This window comes from Andrographis paniculata, unplaced genomic scaffold (assembly GCF_009805555.1).
Source record: "Andrographis paniculata isolate CXL003 unplaced genomic scaffold, ASM980555v1 Contig76END, whole genome shotgun sequence".
Lineage (NCBI taxonomy): Eukaryota > Viridiplantae > Streptophyta > Magnoliopsida > Lamiales > Acanthaceae > Andrographis > Andrographis paniculata.
This window is the reverse complement of record NW_026137613.1, coordinates 1,921,506-1,939,891: the sequence shown is the minus strand read 5'-3', so window position 1 is coordinate 1,939,891 and position 18,386 is coordinate 1,921,506.

Here is an 18,386-nt window from a genome sequence, read left to right as displayed (position 1 = left end):
ATTTTACTTATTTTTGGATTGAAATTAATTTTGAATTATTTTGATTAATTTGTTTATTTAATTGATAGTTTTAATTATTTTGGATTTAATTATTTAGAATAATTTGTTTAATTAATTGATAAGTTCAGTTTAATTATTTGGATTGTATTTAATTTTTATTTAATCTATATAAATTGAGTTCATTAAAATTAATATTTTAGAATAACTTATAACTTTATTATTTAAAATTAATATTTTTTTAGATAATTTGTATTAATTGTAAATGTATTGTAAAAAATTAATATTTTAACTAGATTTTTTTATATAAACAAATTAGTTATCTAGTTACATTTATGTATAAGTTTGATTTATTAATAAACTAATATATATAATTTTTCTAGTTAATTAATGAATTACTATTTATAAATATTTTAACAATTGTATTATTCAATTACAGAGTTTGTGTAAAATGGCACAACACAGAGATATTGGTTGGGATCATGCTACTCCTATCAGCAACGATAGAAAACAAGCAAAATGCAATTATTGTGGTAAAATTGTTCACGGCGGAATTACTATGATGAAACAATATATAGCATATGTTACAGGTCAAGTTGAAGCATGCACGAGAGCTCCAAAAGAAATAAGAGAGTTATTAGAAAAAACACTTGATCCAAGGTGATCGTAAATTTTTGGATAGTTTTTAAAATATCTTTTAAGATACAAAAAAATGATATATGAAAATAGTGTCGTGCGTGTTCGTGTAGTAACTCCAAAAAGTTCGTCAAAAATAAAAAATCTCTTTAACCGGTGAGTGTCCGGGTCGAACTCAGGGAATATTCGAATATCCTATATTTAATTAGAAAAAGTGCAATGAGTTAATGCAATCGAAGAAACTGAAAAGATCAATTGCAGGAATTGAATCTAACTAAAAAGCGATAAAATATACGTATCTCGAAAGGGATGAAGCGAGGCGTTTGTATCTGACTTTTGCGTTCCTTAATGACTAGATTTCCATGGATGAAATGAGCGGGATGACGATAGCGTGATAGCGGAAAATATATGTATAATTGCGGGGCGGCTCGGAGAAATGAATGTGATCACATTTGCTCGCTTAAGCTGATTATCGACTCGGTTGGTACTTGATCTTGGGGGATTTACAACGAGGCTTCAGCGACACCCGGCGAAGAACATTATAAGCAAGAAACCCTACTGTCACTAGGAATCTCTGTGACCCAATAGACCCCCGTCTATGCCCCATGAATCATTCTTCCAACCGTTCCGCCAGTGGCTCTACCCCTTTTATTACCTCTCTTTAATCAAAATCGAATTCAGAACAGCAACTAAGCAGGTCGACAAGGCTCCCGCGTACTTAGCTACGTTGAACTACCCGGAAACCGCTTTTGGCGCATAACAGGGCTAAAATAGTCGATTCTTCTGTCGCCCTTCCGCAACCTTGTCGAAATCCAACTTGAACAATTCAAATCGAACATGGAATTTTTGGGTGAAGGTGAGGTGGAGAAATATGATAGGAATTTTACTAGTTAAAATAATATGCTGAAATTAAAAGAAAAAGGGGGAGAAAATCAGTTTGCTCGCGACACAAAACCGAAAATCTCGTATTATTAAACTAGATAAAAATACGGAAGAAAAGAAAATGGAGAAAATGGAACGTATATTATTGTGTATATATGGTGTGTATGTATATATATATCTATGGTATATATATATATATGGTACAATTATAGGGGGTATTTATATGGGAAAAGCTTCTAGAAGATTGACAGTTACAACTGCCAATAAATAACTATTTCTAAAAATAACTACTAACTACCTCTAAAAATAACCGTAAATAACTAACTCAAAAAATAGCTACTAATATAACTACTAATAACTACCTATTTTCTAAAAGGTTCTAGAATAAAAATTACACAAAAATAGCCAAAAATTGGCTAAAAAGTAGTGCAGGATTTTAATTAAGGGAGCTGGGAGAGTGTAGTAAATGCAGGAGCTGAGGGTGCAGGAGACATAAATGCAGCAGAATTCTGTGCAGGATTTATTGTGGCGGTGCAGTAAATGCACCACTGACCAGCGACAATAAATACAGCGAGAATTAATGCAGCTGCCGCTTCGCTCACTTCCACGTATGGCTTTCCGCTCCGCTCATATTTCCGTGTCAACCGCCGCTTGAATTCCGTGCCAGCCGCCATCGCTTCGCTCACTTTAACGCCAAAGTTTCTGTGCAGCCGTCGCTTGTTTCCCGTGCGCCGTCGCTTGCCTTCAGCGCTCATAAATACAGTCGTCGCTCGCCTTCCGCGCTCGCTTGCCTTCCGCGCTTGCGCACTCCTATGCAGCCGCCGCTTGTCTTTCGTGCGTCGCTTGTCTTCCGCGCGGCCGTCGCTTGTCTTCCGCGCTTGGTTGACTTTGACTTTCGCGCTTTAACTTTTTGGCGTTGACCGTTGACTTTTGTTGACTTTCACGGCGGTGGCTGTTTTTCGCTTCTGAAGCCATTTTTTTCACTTTTTAAGGCCAGTTTTGGGCTCCCATATCAATTTTCAAGCATTATTTCACCTATATAAATAATAAACATCTTATAAATATTTCTTTAAATAAATAATACTTATTAAATAAAATTAATTTAGTTAAAATTAAATACTTAAATAGCACATAAATAATGCCAAAAAATATAATTCAAGAAACACATCAATTAATTTAATTTATATACCAAAATAATTATAAATTGCACTTAAAAACTAATAATTTAATATTATACAAACAAGATGAAATGAATACAATTATTAGAATAAATTAACATAAATGATATCAAAATTTGACATAAATAAATAAATAATTAACTAAATATAAGCTATAAAATATGGCAAAATCAAGAGTTATCACAAGGAAAAAATATGCGATCAGCACATAAAAAAAAGTTAGAAGCATTGCACAATTCCATTTGTTTGGAAGATGATTCTGATGAGGAAGAAGATGAAGTTTTTGAAATAAATGAAGATGAGATTGATGCTCTTGAAAGAAAACAATTAAAAAGAGCAATGGCTGAAAGCAGAAATATGAAATTTATGGAGCAGCAGCGGAGACATTCTGTATCCGAATATCTACCAAGCTTGAATTTTAAAGTCGGTATATTTATTGAATTTATAAAATATATTTAAATATTAGTATATTTTTTTTGAGATAACAACCATATATGATTATATGTTTTTTTATCTTTGTAGGAGGAAGCAGTTTGAATACAAAATGAGGTAAAAGAAATTTTTTCGAAAGCTCTATGAAAAAGACAGAAGGCTTGCATAAAAAAAAACTTGATCCATACATGTTTCAATCGAAGAATAAGTCTTTGAAAAATATGTTTTCACAAGATAATGCAAAAAAAGTGGGTATAGCAATTTCAAAATTTTTTCATTTTAATGCAATACTATTTCACGTTGCCGATAGTGGTCCTTACTACCACACGATGATTGACACGATTGCATCGGTTGGACCTGGAGTTAAAGGACCTACTGGTAAGCAAATTGGTGGTGAATATTTAAACGAGGAGATGCAAGAAGTTGTACAGTATGTTGATTCTTTAAAGTAGAAATGGAAAACATACGGATGTACAATTATGTGTGATGGTTGGATTACTTATACAAAATATCCAATCATAAATTTTATGGTGTACTGTGATAGAGATATGATATATCACAGTTCGGTTGATTGTACAAATAAGGCAAAGACTGCGGACTTTGTCTACACCCTAATGGATAAGGTGGTGGAATCAGTAGGGGTTGACAATATTGTACAAATTGTAACTGATAGTAAAGCTAGTATGAAGGCGGCTGGGAAAAAACTGATGAGGAAAATGAAGCATATTTTTTGGTTTTCATGCGCTGCACATTGCATTGATTTGATGTTAGAAGACATCGGAGATATATTGTCAGTGAAAGATACGATAAAAGAAGCCAGAAGAATTACAGGATTTATATACAATAGTGATAAAGTGGTCAATTTGATGAAAACATATACAAATAGCCGAGATCTGTTGCAACCAGGCATAACAAGATTTGCAACCGAGTTTGTTGCAATGGAAAGTCTTTTGAGATATGCAACCGATTTGAAAAGAATGTGTACTTCTAGAGAATGAGTTGAGTATAATAATACCTCGAGGAGAAGACATGAAGCCGGAGATATATCAGACTTGATTTTGAATGAAAGATTTTGGAAACGGATACGCCGAGTTTGTGGGGTCATGGAACCTTTAGTGAAGGTTTTAAAAGTAGTTGTTTAAGATAAAAAACCTACACTACCTATCATTTATGAGGTAATGGATAGGGCAAAAATGACAATAAAAACCGCGTTGAAAGATTTTCAACAATATTGGGATATCATCGATGAAAGATGGTATAATCAATTGCATCAAGATTTGCATGCAACAGGTAATTATTGTTGTTACTTTTATATTTTTATACTATGTTCATCGTTTGTTTTATTTTTTAATTTTATATACATTTCATGCAACTTATTTTTTAATCCTGGTCTTCAATACTCTGGCACTTGTTAATTTGATTCTTCAGAGGTTCGAAAAGGAGTAAAAGAAGTTATCAAAAGACTCGAGCCAGATTTGAATATACAAGTAAAGGCTATGAATGAGGTAAAATGTGTGAAATTTATAAATGATATATATATTAATTTCTAATAATTTTACCATTATATTGTTTATAGATAAACACATTTGTTAACAAAATTGGAGAGTTTGGAAGTGTATTTGCTATTAGAGTTGTATCTACATCTTTACCAGGTATGTATTATAAAATTTATCATTTAATTATATATTTAAGCATACTTGTTATAATATGTTGCATTATTAATAATTTTTTATTTATTTTTAATAGCTGACTGGTGGAATATGTACGGTGATGAAGCCCCTAATTTAAGAAAAATTGCATTAAAATTTTTGAGTCAAACTTGCACATCATTGGGTAGTGAGCGGAATTGAAGTACGTGGGCTTTGATCCATACTAAACTTCGGAATAGATTAGCTATTGAGAAACTGCATAAGCTAGTCTATGTCCACTACAACATGCGTCTTTGGGTAAAACATTTTATGCAAAGGACAGACACATACGATTTTTATGACCCAATTGATTTGAATCATATTTTTTATGAAAATGATATTTTAGATGAATCAGAGAAAATGAATCTCCACTTATTCATGATAGTGATTTGAACTGGTTGGGTGAGGCTATTGAAGAAAGTGGAGATGGAGGTCAAAGTGAGCATAATGATCATGACAGCGATATGTTTTTATCTCAATTTATAGCTGATGAAAAAAAGAAGGCGAAAGAGAAAAAATCAAAAAACAAAAATACGGCCAAGAAAAAAAAACAATCATATTGGAATCTCCATCTTCATCAACTAATGGTGAAGATAAAGAATAATAACAATGGTGATAATGATGATGATGGTGGTGGTGGTGGTGGTGGTGGTAGTGGGAGCTACAGGGATAGCCGATACTCAAGTGATATGGGATGGGCTCAAGGAAATGAAAATTATTATGCTACCCAAGACACTGATCATGGATATCGTTCTGGTATAGAAGCTCAAAGAGATTTTCTAAATAATTTAACATAATTTTCAAGTGAAGCCGATGCTTCAAAATTTTCAGATACTAGGAGATATTCTGGAGTTTACGAATATATGCAAGACTTGAATATAGGTTATTCCTATGGAGATTCTTCTCACAGTTCGACTAATAGATTGGGGAGACAGAAGTGGGGACCAAACAAATGCATATCATAATCCCTATTACCTAGGATAAAGTTTATCTAATTTACCTAGACATCTTCAGGATTCAGCCAATCTTCCTATATTTGGATCCAACCAACCAGTTGGAACATATTACGGAGGGATTACATCTAGTTCGGGTAGTATTGATGATCGTAGACAAAATTATGGTTCATCAAGCAGAAGCAATGATAGTAGGGAATATCGAGGTTTTGATGTATATGGAAGGGGTTCATTTAGAGAAAATAAATATGGTTCGAACATCTCCCCTTATCCACGCAATATGAATCCAGAACAAGGATATTCATACTATAATCGATCGGCAGATAAAAATGATTTTGAGCCTCCACGACATTCCACATGGTATTGAATGGTAAGTAAGTATAAACATAGTTTGAACATTTTATAAAATTTTATTGGTATTTTTATTTCTAATTACTTTTATTTATATGTACTACAGATGATAAAGATGAAATCTTGACATTGGCGGACACAAGATACATCATTTTGATATTAAAATAAATTTATTAGTATAATGACAATATGCAAAACATAAAATTTAGCATTTACATTTATATATATATGCGCTAATTGAGTTGAAATATTATTTATTTTAAATTTTAATCTACTATAAATTATAATATATTTTTTAATAATATATATTATTAAATTAATTATATTTATAATTTGATGTATTTTAATTAATTATTTATTATTTTTTAAAAAATATAAATTTTATATAAAAAAAATCATATAGGCCGATATTTGACCGTGGAACGGTAAAGACCGACCTGAGACGGCGAACCATGACTACAAATGATCAAAGTAGTTAGAGGTAGAAGATGAAGCTATTCGCTTTGGTTCATGTCATTGTCATTGGCCATTATTGTAATTTTATTTATTTGGGCCCAGTCAAATTAATTTGTAATTAGTTGAACCTGTTTCTTTTTCTTTTTTTTTTTCAAGACAATTAGTCAAAGTTTGTTAGTTTTTCAATTATTAATTGTGTGTAAAAGACCTCTTCTATGTACATTTTAATGTGAGTTTAATTGATATAGAAAATTTTTATTTTCTTTGTTGGTTTCTTCATTATGGTATCAGAGCCTATGACAAATTTTATTCTAGATCGATTTTCTTTTTTTGTTTCTTCATTTGCATTGTTTTTTGTTTTTTTTATTCCTCTTAGATAAATATTCCTTTTTGATTGATTTCGTGTGCATTGGAAGTACTCTGCATTCCTTCATGGTACATTTGAAAATCTCTTTTTTATAAATCAACTAAGTGTGAGTCTTGTATGTCTTCACCTCACAAAGACAAATTACATGATCTGGAGCACAATCGTTTTGAGAGCTCTCACGGCTAAAAGAAAAAAAAAAAATTGTGACGGGAGAAATTAAAAGACTAGGGGTGTGTTTCTTTAGGTCGGTTTGGAGAAAATTGGGTTTGAATTTAGTTTTTATTTGAATTTTAAAATAGGTTTGAGTTTTTGTATTTCTTTTGTGTGTAGGGTTGGTTTGGATTTGGTGAGTTTTGATATGTATTGATTTGATAGGTAATTAATATAATAATATAAATATGTATTAAATTTAATTGATAAAATTAATAGTGGTATAATTTAATTATGAATTTATATTATATCAAACACAAATATTTTTAAATTTTTATGTGTTTGTATTATAAAAAATTATTCTTTAAAAAATGATATTTATATTGTATATATTTTTTAGCAAATAAGTATTATAAATATTAAATAAATTATTATTTGGATATTTTAAATTAAAAAAAAAACAGCTATAAAGCTGTCATCCTAGCAGCCCGGTTTTTGAGGTTGTTTAATGTGCAAACAGTATTTACACAATAAAAAACCTCAAATCGGGGCTGAAGAAACAAACCCTAAGGACCCAAGAGTTGTTTTAAAGTGGGAGAAAAATAATAATATGATGTTTGGTTGGTTGTTCAATTCTATTTCTCCACAAATTATTGTTGCATTCAATCTTATCAACACAACTTATGAGTTGTGGTAGAAGCTTATGCCGCGTTATCAACAACATAAAGGACCATTCCTCTATTATAAGAGGAAGAAGATTAGCAAGCTATACCAATGTAATATTTCAATGGTTGCATACTTTAATAAAAGGCAAACTTTGAAGCATGAACTTTCTTACTATACCAAGGTAATATTTCAATGGCTGCCTACTGTAATAAAAGGCAAACTTTGAAGCATGAACTTTCTTGTCTAGCACTCGTACTTAAGGATGAAAATAAAGTTGATGTTTACCTTAAAAATCTAGATGCAATTGATTATCTTATGGGTCTGGATGATAAATTTGATGTTGTAAGAAATCATATTTTAATGATAGATCCACTCTCTGATGTGAAAAAATATATGATATACTTTGAAGTGTTGAGAAATAATATAAACTCTAGGGTATGCTGAAAGATCCTATACATATTGTTTTGTTAACTAACTCAAGAACTTTAAAAAATAAATAGTGATAAAAGTGCTGATAAAAGGTTCATAGAAAAAGATTTGACAAATCAGACAAAAAAAATAAAAAAATTATTCTATGATCATGGTAGAAAGATAGATCATGTCAAAACAAATTGTTTCAAACTCCATGGTTATCTTGATTGGTACAAGAAAATGGTGAAAAATAAGAAAATAGAGAGTGACAACTTTGGGTCTACTAAGACTAAATTGCAAGTTGAAAATGATACAATGATTGCTTGTCAAACTGTTCGAGCTTGCAGAACTCTCGGTTAAGTGTATGAAATGTGACGGGACTCAGTTTACAGTGACTCCGTTTGAGTTCCTTGAATATTTTGCACGCTCCTCTATTTCACCAACCATTACGTAACTATTCATAATCACACTATATGTGTATACATCCGGCTTCAAACCTCTTTTTTGCATCAAAGTTTTCAAATTCATAGCTTCCACAACATCTCTTGCTTTAGCAAGCCCATTAATGACAAAATTGAATACATCATGTATTCAAAATAGAAACTGACAGCACGATTTTTGATATATATATTCAAATACAGGAAATTTTAGTCGAAAACTTAGATTTAATGGTTATTGTGAGCGATCAGATATAGCAAAAGTTTGTGGTTGTAGACCCTGAATCGTTTATCATAATTGTTTATACTCTTTAACTGGTGAGTTTCTAGGTCGAACACAGGGATTTTAAATTGAAAATTTAAATCAAGTATTGATCTAGTGAAAACAGCGAAAAAGCAGTAAGGAGACCCGCTCAAGGTGAGTTTGGATCTAAAACTACAGAAAGATGGAAAACTAAGAAAAGCGGTAAAGCTGAGCGATGGTGCGCGGAGCGGTGGTGAGCGGGACTGGTGCCAGCGATGGATGAGCGAGAGAGACATGAGCGGATGACACAATATATTTATATAGATTGAGTGGTAGAGGGTGATGGAGGGGCACTCTGTTTGAACTGTGCGTTACTCAATGACTAAAATTTTCTGAATGAAATGAGCGAGTGATGCTGGTGTTTAATCGAAATATAATTGTATAATATGAAAGCGGTGGAATGGAGTCATGTAATGATATAAATCCATGTTAAAAGACTTTTGATCGCTTGTACTTGCCCTTAAGGGAGTTACAACAAGACTTCAATGACGCCCAAAATCAGAATATTATAAGAAAGAAACCCTACTATCAATAGGAATTTCTGTGACCCAATAGACCACCGCCTATGCCCCATTAATTATCCCAATTTCTTTCTCATTAGTGGCTTTACCCTTCTGTTACCTCTTTTTAATCAAAATTGAATTAAGACCAGTAATTAAGCAGGTCGACAAGGCTCCCGCTTACTTAACTACATTGAACTACCCTGAATTTGTTTGTGACAAGAAGACAAGACTTGGATAATAAATTATTTTGTGTTCTTTCTCAGCGACTGATGACTCCAAAATTTAGCATATTCTTAACTTAACAAAAATGTGTATTACTCGAATTTATGCATAAGAACCATCAAAATAATTCGTAATCGGCATACAATATTGATTTATATCACTAGGCATGATCCAGAGTTCGTTGTTGAGATTATTAACGATTTTTGCCCTCTTAAGCGGTAATCTAGAACCAGAAAAGCTAAGGCAGACGAAGCAAGCGACAGTCGCCTTCGTTCGCAAGCGCCCAGAGCACACCTTGGAAATACTAAGGCATGAGAAGCAAGCGGCCACCGTCACAGCCCGCAAGCGATAGCCTCTCCCGCTTGCAAGCGACAGTTCAGATACCCACCGCTGCAGACTATCACCATATTTCAACTAAGTACTTCAGCTGCAGCGGTACAACCATTCAAATTCCAGCCAGCACAAGCGAGCCAAGCTGATCTGATGCCCTCCAGCTCCCCAGCAAGCGAGGAAAATCTGTGCCCTTAACCTTCAACGCAAGCGAAGCGGGCACCCTGGGAGTTATGGCCAGCAACTACTTTAACAGAATAACTACCAGCAACCGCTTAACTGCCCAGCGGTTGGAACTGCCTAACAGCTACTTGCAACCGTCTTTTTACACCTGCTATAAATAGGGTCATATATCTTTATGTAAAGGAGATCGAATTTTGGTGATTTTCTGCATACTTAGCATTCGTCGTCTTCCTGTTTCAGAGAGCTCCAACCCTGTAAGGGAGTTCTCCACAGGAATGGCCAAGTGAGTAGGGGTCTTCCCTCTCCCTTGGCCATGTCTTTACTCCTTTCTTAGATTAGATTACTGCTTTCATTTACAGCTTTGTAGTTCTAATCTTTCACGCTTTCATAGTATATAAAGAAATATCATTCACTTCTTCAAACAAAATTCTTTCACACTTTTCCATACTTATATAAATCAAGTTTAGAGATTTTCATTTCACTGGTATAGAGCGAGAGAAGAATTGATTATCTAAGCCTTGTTATGCACCAAAAGCGGTCTCAAGGTAGTTCAATGCAGTTAAGTACGCGGGAGCCTTGTCAACCTGCTTAACTGTTGTGCTAACTTCGATTTTGATTAAATAGTAGTAACATCAGGGGGTAAAGCCACTAATGAAGCAGAAATTGGGAAAATTAACGGGACATAGACGGGGGTCTATTAGGTATTAGAAATTCCTAATAATAGTAGGGTTTCTTTCTTATAATGTCTTAATTTTGGGTGTCATTGAAGTCTTGTTGTAAATCCCCCCCAGGCCAAAAATACCAGTGTGATAAGTTCTTTACAATTTAGTTTATATAATTACAACATCTTTCTCTCATCATTTCCATAATATACATATACTCTTCCAATAACACACTTACATCATTCGCTCACTTCATCCAGGAAAACCTATCTATTTAGTAACGCACAGATCAGACACAGCACCTCTCATTCACTCTAATTCGCTCATATACATATATATATAATATGCCGCTCACTCACGCTCCGATCCTTTGGTAACCGCGATTCATCCATGCCCTGATCATCTGGTCCTCACTTTCGCTCATGTCCCGATCATCTGATTACCACTGGCACTCCACCTCTCGCTTTCGCTTCGCTCGTCTCCGCTCACCTCATCTTTATTGCTTTATTTACCGCTTTAAGTAGTTAAAATTCGGGCCCGCTACAAGCGGATCCTTTCTTGTATCCTTCGTCGTTTTCTCCAAGATTTTCACCGTTCACGTTGAAATTCATGACTTAAAATCCTTGTGTTCGACCTGGAAACTCACCAGTAAAAAGAGTATAAATAATTGTGATAACTACTCAGGGTCTACAACCACACAAAATTGCTATATCTGATCGTTTCCCTACAAAATTCTATTCATTGATTTTCGAATAAAAATTCCCTGTGAATCTGTATGGAAATTGCAATATAATTCAAATATGAGTTATCAGCGACTTAGAGTTCTTTACAACTACAGTTTATATAAATGCGAAAATAGGAAAGATGTGATGACGAAGAACGGATGATATTTCATTACTTACTACCAAAGCAGTAAAGTTCTAGTTCAACAAAAGCTGTAATTAAAGCGGTAAACTAAAACTAAGTAAGCAGTAAAGTGTGGCCAAGGGAGAAGAGAGATCTCAACCCCCCTGGCCATTCCTGCTCAGAACTCCCTTACAAGGTTGGAGCTCTCTAGAGGCAGAAAGACAGCTAATAATGCGTGTACAAAGAGTGTTTGTATACTCTCTCGAAGTATATTTACAAATGGATATCTGGCCCTATTTATAGCTAATGGGAGTAGCAGTTGCAAGCAGTTAAGAAATTGTTCCAACCGCTGGGCGGATAGGCAATTGGTGACAATTATACTGTTGGGGCAGTTGTTGGCCGTAACTCCCAGGGTGCTCGCTTCGCTTGCTTCGACTTGTAAGGCCACAGATTTTCCTCGCTTACCCCGATGGTTGGAGGGCATCAGCGCAGCTGAGCGGAGTCATCTATGCTGGCTGGTAGTGGAATGGCTAATCCGCTACGGGTTGGACACTTAAGCATTAATTTCAGTGAGTTGTCGTCGCTCCGCTGCGATGGGTGTCTGGGTCGCTTGCATGAGCGATGATGTCTTCGCTGGTGGAGTGGATGCGGTTGTCGCTTGCTTTTCTTGCCTTAGCTTTTCTGGACCCGAATCACCGCTTAAAAGGGCAAAAATTGTTAATAATCTCAACAAATTAATTCTGAATCATGCCAAGCAAGATAGATCAATAAGTATGCCATAAATAAGATATTGTGATAGTTTTCATACAGAAATTTAAGTAATACACAGTTTTGTTAAGTTGAGAATACACTCATATTTGAAGTCATCAGAAACATAATAAAATTGCATAAACTAAAACTAGAAATTTAAGCATAAAATAAAAGATCGAAACTAATATATAAATTGAAAAAAAAAATACTAGATTAAAACGGAGCAAAGCTGAAAATATAAAAAATAATAATAATAAAGAGAAAAATTACAAGAAAATAAAATTTTATAGAATTTTGGAGGTGATTGGCCGTGTGTTTCTTTGTCTCTATTGCCTGTATTTATAATTTTAAAAAAATAAGTTTAACATGATTTTACAATTCTCTCTAACAAATTGACTCTCTCACCTTTTCTTTCATGGCTCATTGTTATTTCACTTAAGTCTTTCATGGCCTCCATCACTAAATTCATAGGTTTCGATGTGTTGGATTTTCGCTAAATACGGTGGGACCTTCGTTCGATATTGTTAAATCTTTACTTGATGTTGTAGCGCTTCGCTCAACCTTGTTAGGGCTTCACTCGACGCTAAATGGCTTTGCTCAACACTGCAAAGACCTCACTCAATATTGCTAGACTCGCTCCATACTCTTCTAGGCCTTTGCTTAGGGGGTGTATTCAATCACAATTCTATAGGATTTTGTTGGACTTTTAAAAATCTGGTGTATTCAATTCAAACTTTTAAAAGTCTTTTAAAATCTGGAGGTATGACTTTTAAAAGTCCTTTAAATCAAGACTTTTTAAAAGTGTTTTAAAATTTTGAGGTATTCAAACAAACTTTTAAAATTTATGGATTTTATTGGATTTTAACGGACAATTATAAAAAAATTATACATGAGAAAATTTCTCATAATAAGGAGAGATTTTGATGGATTTTTAAAATTATTATTATTATTATTATTTATTGTTGTTGTTGTTGATGAAAATATATAAGTGATAAATAATATAATAATATTTATTAATATTATTTTAAATATTTAATAAAAAGTAATAATTTAAAAATAAAATATATTAATAAATTTTATCAACTTTTTTTGAAAATATGTATTTTTATATTATAAATATAATATTTGGAAATTACTATTATCATAATAAATTTGTGTTACTATTTTTTTTAATTATCGAATATATTGTATTATCGGTAAAGTTAACTAAAATATATATATTTTCTTCGTTGAACCGTTAGTTATATTTAATTTACTTTTTACTTTTTAATTTTATTTCTTATGCAAAATTGTAAATACAGTTTTTTATTTTTACTGTGATTGTTTTGTGAAATATTTTGAAGGGGTATTTTTAAAGTATAAGAAATTGTACCTATAATATAAAAATAATGAATGTGTGTGATATATTAATCTTTTAATCTATATATTTATTTTTTACAAAATTTATTACATAAGAATAATAATATTAACTAATAAAAAATATAAAAATAAATTGATATATTGAATTATAATATAATAAAAATTAAAAAATTAAAAATATAATGTAAAAAATAGTAGCATTATATATATTACAATATTTCTATATCATTAATAATTATATATTATTTATTAATATTATTTATATTTTATAAAATATAATAATGTATAATAAATATATTATATTTGTAAAAGTGTTTACATAAGTTTATACAATTATATAAATCAATAAAAAATATATTTTACAATTCTACAAAATTCATATAAATCCATAAAAAAAAAAAAATCCAATGAAATCTATAAGAATCCATAATAAAATCCATCAAATTCTGCATGAACTCGGTGGATTTTTTAAATTCACATAAATCAATAAATTTTTTAAAATCCAAAAAAATTCAATGAAATCCCAAATGAATACACGCTCTTATGGTCGAACCTTTCATTCGAAACTTGTTTGATGGTGTTGGGCCTTCGCTCGACATGTTATGCCTTTGCTTTTGATTGATCATTGTGTCTTGAGACTTCGTTAATTAAGTCAAGCACCAATTCTTTTTTTTTTTTTTTTTTATTACGGAGAGTTTCTTTATGTGAGGTCTTGTTGATCATAGACATTGCGAAGCAAATTTTACTTTTTATATATAAAAAAATATATTATTACTCCCTTCGTCTCACATATAATGTCACATTTTCCATTTTTGTGCGTCTCACATTTTATGTTACTTTCTTTTTTTCTTAGAAAAGTATTACACATCGTAATTATATTTATAATTTTCAATTTTCAAATTTTTTAATTTTAAATTATATTAATTAGTTATCTCAACCTTAATTTATATTTATTTTAACTAATACATTTTTAATTATTTACTAATCATACATCTCGTAAATTTTTGTGTCTACAGTAATCTTGACATTATACACGGACGGGGAATATTATTATTATTATTATCACAAAATATTACCTACAAATAATTATTCAAACCAAAATTCAAAATTTAAATATAAAACAAATCCATGTAAACAAATCCTAATTTGATTTTTTTTTTTCCTATATGGCAATAATTTTGTCAATGTGTATGTTTCTCAAATATTATTTGTACTAGTATTGTAAAATAGTAAGGTTCTTTTTACATACATATTTTAGAAAATTTTGAGAATATCTATCAATAAAAATTATTTTTTTAAAAAAAAAATCACATCAAATGCATATTTTTCAGTAACAAACATCATATTAAATGGCCAATCTTTATTATTTTCACAAATTTTCCAAATTCCAATTTCAAAACCTTCTATATAAACAGAGTCTAAAAATATTATGCATCTTGCATGTATTCATTTTGTGTTTTTAAATAAATGTTTGTGAGCATAGTTGTGTTAGGTGAAAAGAATCATTATAATTATGTAAATTTAAGAAAAATCATTCAAATAGCCTAATGATACTTTAGCATATGATACTCCAAAATAAACTAGATATGTTAAGTTATAGATTCAGTTAATTGAAGGGCTTGTCTCACATATTATTGTATCAAATTGTAAAGTTAACATTGATATTGTCAATAGTCACAACAAGTATTGAAATATATAGGAAATCTCATACTGATTTTACAAAATTCAACACACTGAAGACTAATCCTCATCCTTTATTGCAAAATAATATTTTAATTAACTTAATTATCCTTAATTAATCAATGGTTATGATTAAGCACATGTTGAATTAAAAATATACCTCAGTGATCCAAATGCATAGAATTATACTTTTTGCCAATGAATATTATGGAAATCATTTAATAAAACCCGTGACCAAGTTTTAAATGATTTGATACAAAAAACTGAAGAAACAGAATATAGCACAAATAAAAAGAAAAGGTAAGAACATAGCACAAAACAAGCATGTGGAATTAATCCTTTTTCATTGATTGAATGGAAGAGAGAAAACATAGATTATATATACTCCAGACTAATCTATAATAGCCGTACCAAGGGAATCAAATCTACACTAATGAAATCTAATCTATAATAGCCATACCAAGGGAATCAAATCTACACTAAAGAAATCTAACAACCTAACAAGGGTGAGGACCACTGAGATTGTGATCCTATGTACAAGGGTGCACTGCACCAATACACCCACCCCAGGTTTGTTGTATAGAATGCATGGACATTCTTTTATATCGCACAATACTAATATATCGCACAATACTAATAAGATCATTTTAATCATTTTTACTTTATTTCTACTATATTCCAATATAATACTAATATTTCTAAAATTCCGTCCAAAAAATAAATGGATACATAATCGTGGGACGGAGGAAGTACATAAAATTCAAATATTTGTTTAGGTAAGAATTTTGAAAATTTTAAAAACAATAATACCAAATATTTAATAGTATAATATTCATAAGAAAAATAAATATTTAATATCATTTTTAAAATAATTATTAATTAATAATGATTGTTAGTTTTTTAAAAAAAACTGAGTACAAACTTTTATGGGAGAAAGGTCAATTACGCAAAAATTTTAAATGATGGAACACCAAATTAAAATGAATACAAACAAATAAGGAATAGAAGCCCAATATTAAAAATGGGCCCTAAGCCCAATTGAAATGTATGCTGGGCTGGACATATTAAAAGAATCCCACCCATGTCCAGTGCTTAACCTTCCCTATCTCTCTGTATTTCATATCGAACAGCTCGGACACCTATATATATATATGACGTGCGGCTAGGGTTTCTGTTGTGTCGCCTCTGCCGATTCGAATGCTCCATTGACGGAGACGCTCTAGAGTGGACAGAAACCGCAGATCTTCGCATTCACTACCACCATGGTCAGTCTACTGCTCCTCGACTTCGACTTGTTTTCATCTTCAGCATTTTTCCTTGTTATAATTTACTTTTTGTCGAAATTGTATTTGGTTTTGCGATCTCTGTAGTTAGCCAAGTGATTTATTTACCAATTTCCCTTATATTTGATACGATGGTGTTTTTTTTGGGACATGCTTCGTTAATACGTATACACGCTACTATCGTTAACCGCTATATCTTTATTGAAAAATCATATACGAATTTTACTAATTAATGCAATGGCGTATACTTGGGGTTTATGTTAACGATTGTTGATGAGTTCTAATATTTGAGCTGTTATTTCTTGTTGGAACGGGGTTAATCGGTAGAAGTGAGGCTGCATTTTTACTATAATATCTCATTTGATTTTTTATGTACAGTGGGTTCATCGCTCACACCTTAATTTTCATATTTTTATATGTACAGTTGAAATTAATATAAGTTTCATTTAAAAAATCTAAATATTACTGTTGTGGACAAAAAATAATAATAATGATAATGATAATGGTAGGAGAGTCTTAAAGGGTATAATTGCATCTGCACTTTCATTCTTACGTTGTTGCTGTTTACGCAAACTTCGATAGATTTGCAATCTTATCACTTCAATTCGCCTTGTTTTTTAATTGGTTGTAAACTGAGTACAAACTTTTATGGGAGAAAGGTCAATTACGCAAAAATTTTAAATGATGGAACACCAAATTGAAATGAATACAAACAATAAGGAATAGAAGCCCAATATTAAAAATGGGCCCTAAGCCCAATTGAAATGTATGCTGGGCTGGACATATTAAAAGAATCCCACCCCATGTCCAGTGCTTAACCTTCCCTATCTCTCTGTATTTCATATCGAACAGCTCGGACACCTATATATATATATGACGTGCGGCTAGGGTTTCTGTTGTGTCGCCTCTGCCGATTCGAATGCTCCATTGACGGAGACGCTCTAGAGTGGACAGAAACCGCAGATCTTCGCATTCACTACCACCATGGTCAGTCTACTGCTCCTCGACTTCGACTTGTTTTCATCTTCAGCATTTTCCTTGTTATAATTTACTTTTTGTCGAAATTGTATTTGGTTTTGCGATCTCTGTAGTTAGCCAAGTGATTTATTTACCAATTTCCCTTATATTTGATACGATGGTGTTTTTTTGGGACATGCTTCGTTAATACGTATACACGCTACTATCGTTAACCGCTATATCTTTATTGAAAAATCATATACGAATTTTACTAATTAATGCAATGGCGTATACTTGGGGTTTATGTTAACGATTGATGAGTTCTAATATTTGAGCTGTTATTTCTTGTTGGAACGGGGTTAATCGGTAGAAGTGAGGCTGCATTTTTACTATAATATCTCATTTGATTTTTTATGTACAGTGGGTTCATCGCTCACACCTTAATTTTCATATTTTTATATGTACAGTTGAAATTAATATAAGTTTCATTTAAAAAATCTAAATATTACTGTTGTGGACAAAAAATAATAATAATGATAATGATAATGGTAGGAGAGTCTTAAAGGGTATAATTGCATCTGCACTTTCATTCTTACGTTGTTGCTGTTTACGCAAACTTCGATAGATTTGCAATCTTATCACTTCAATTCGCCTTGTTTTTTAATTGGTTGTAAACTGAGTACAAACTTTTATGGGAGAAAGG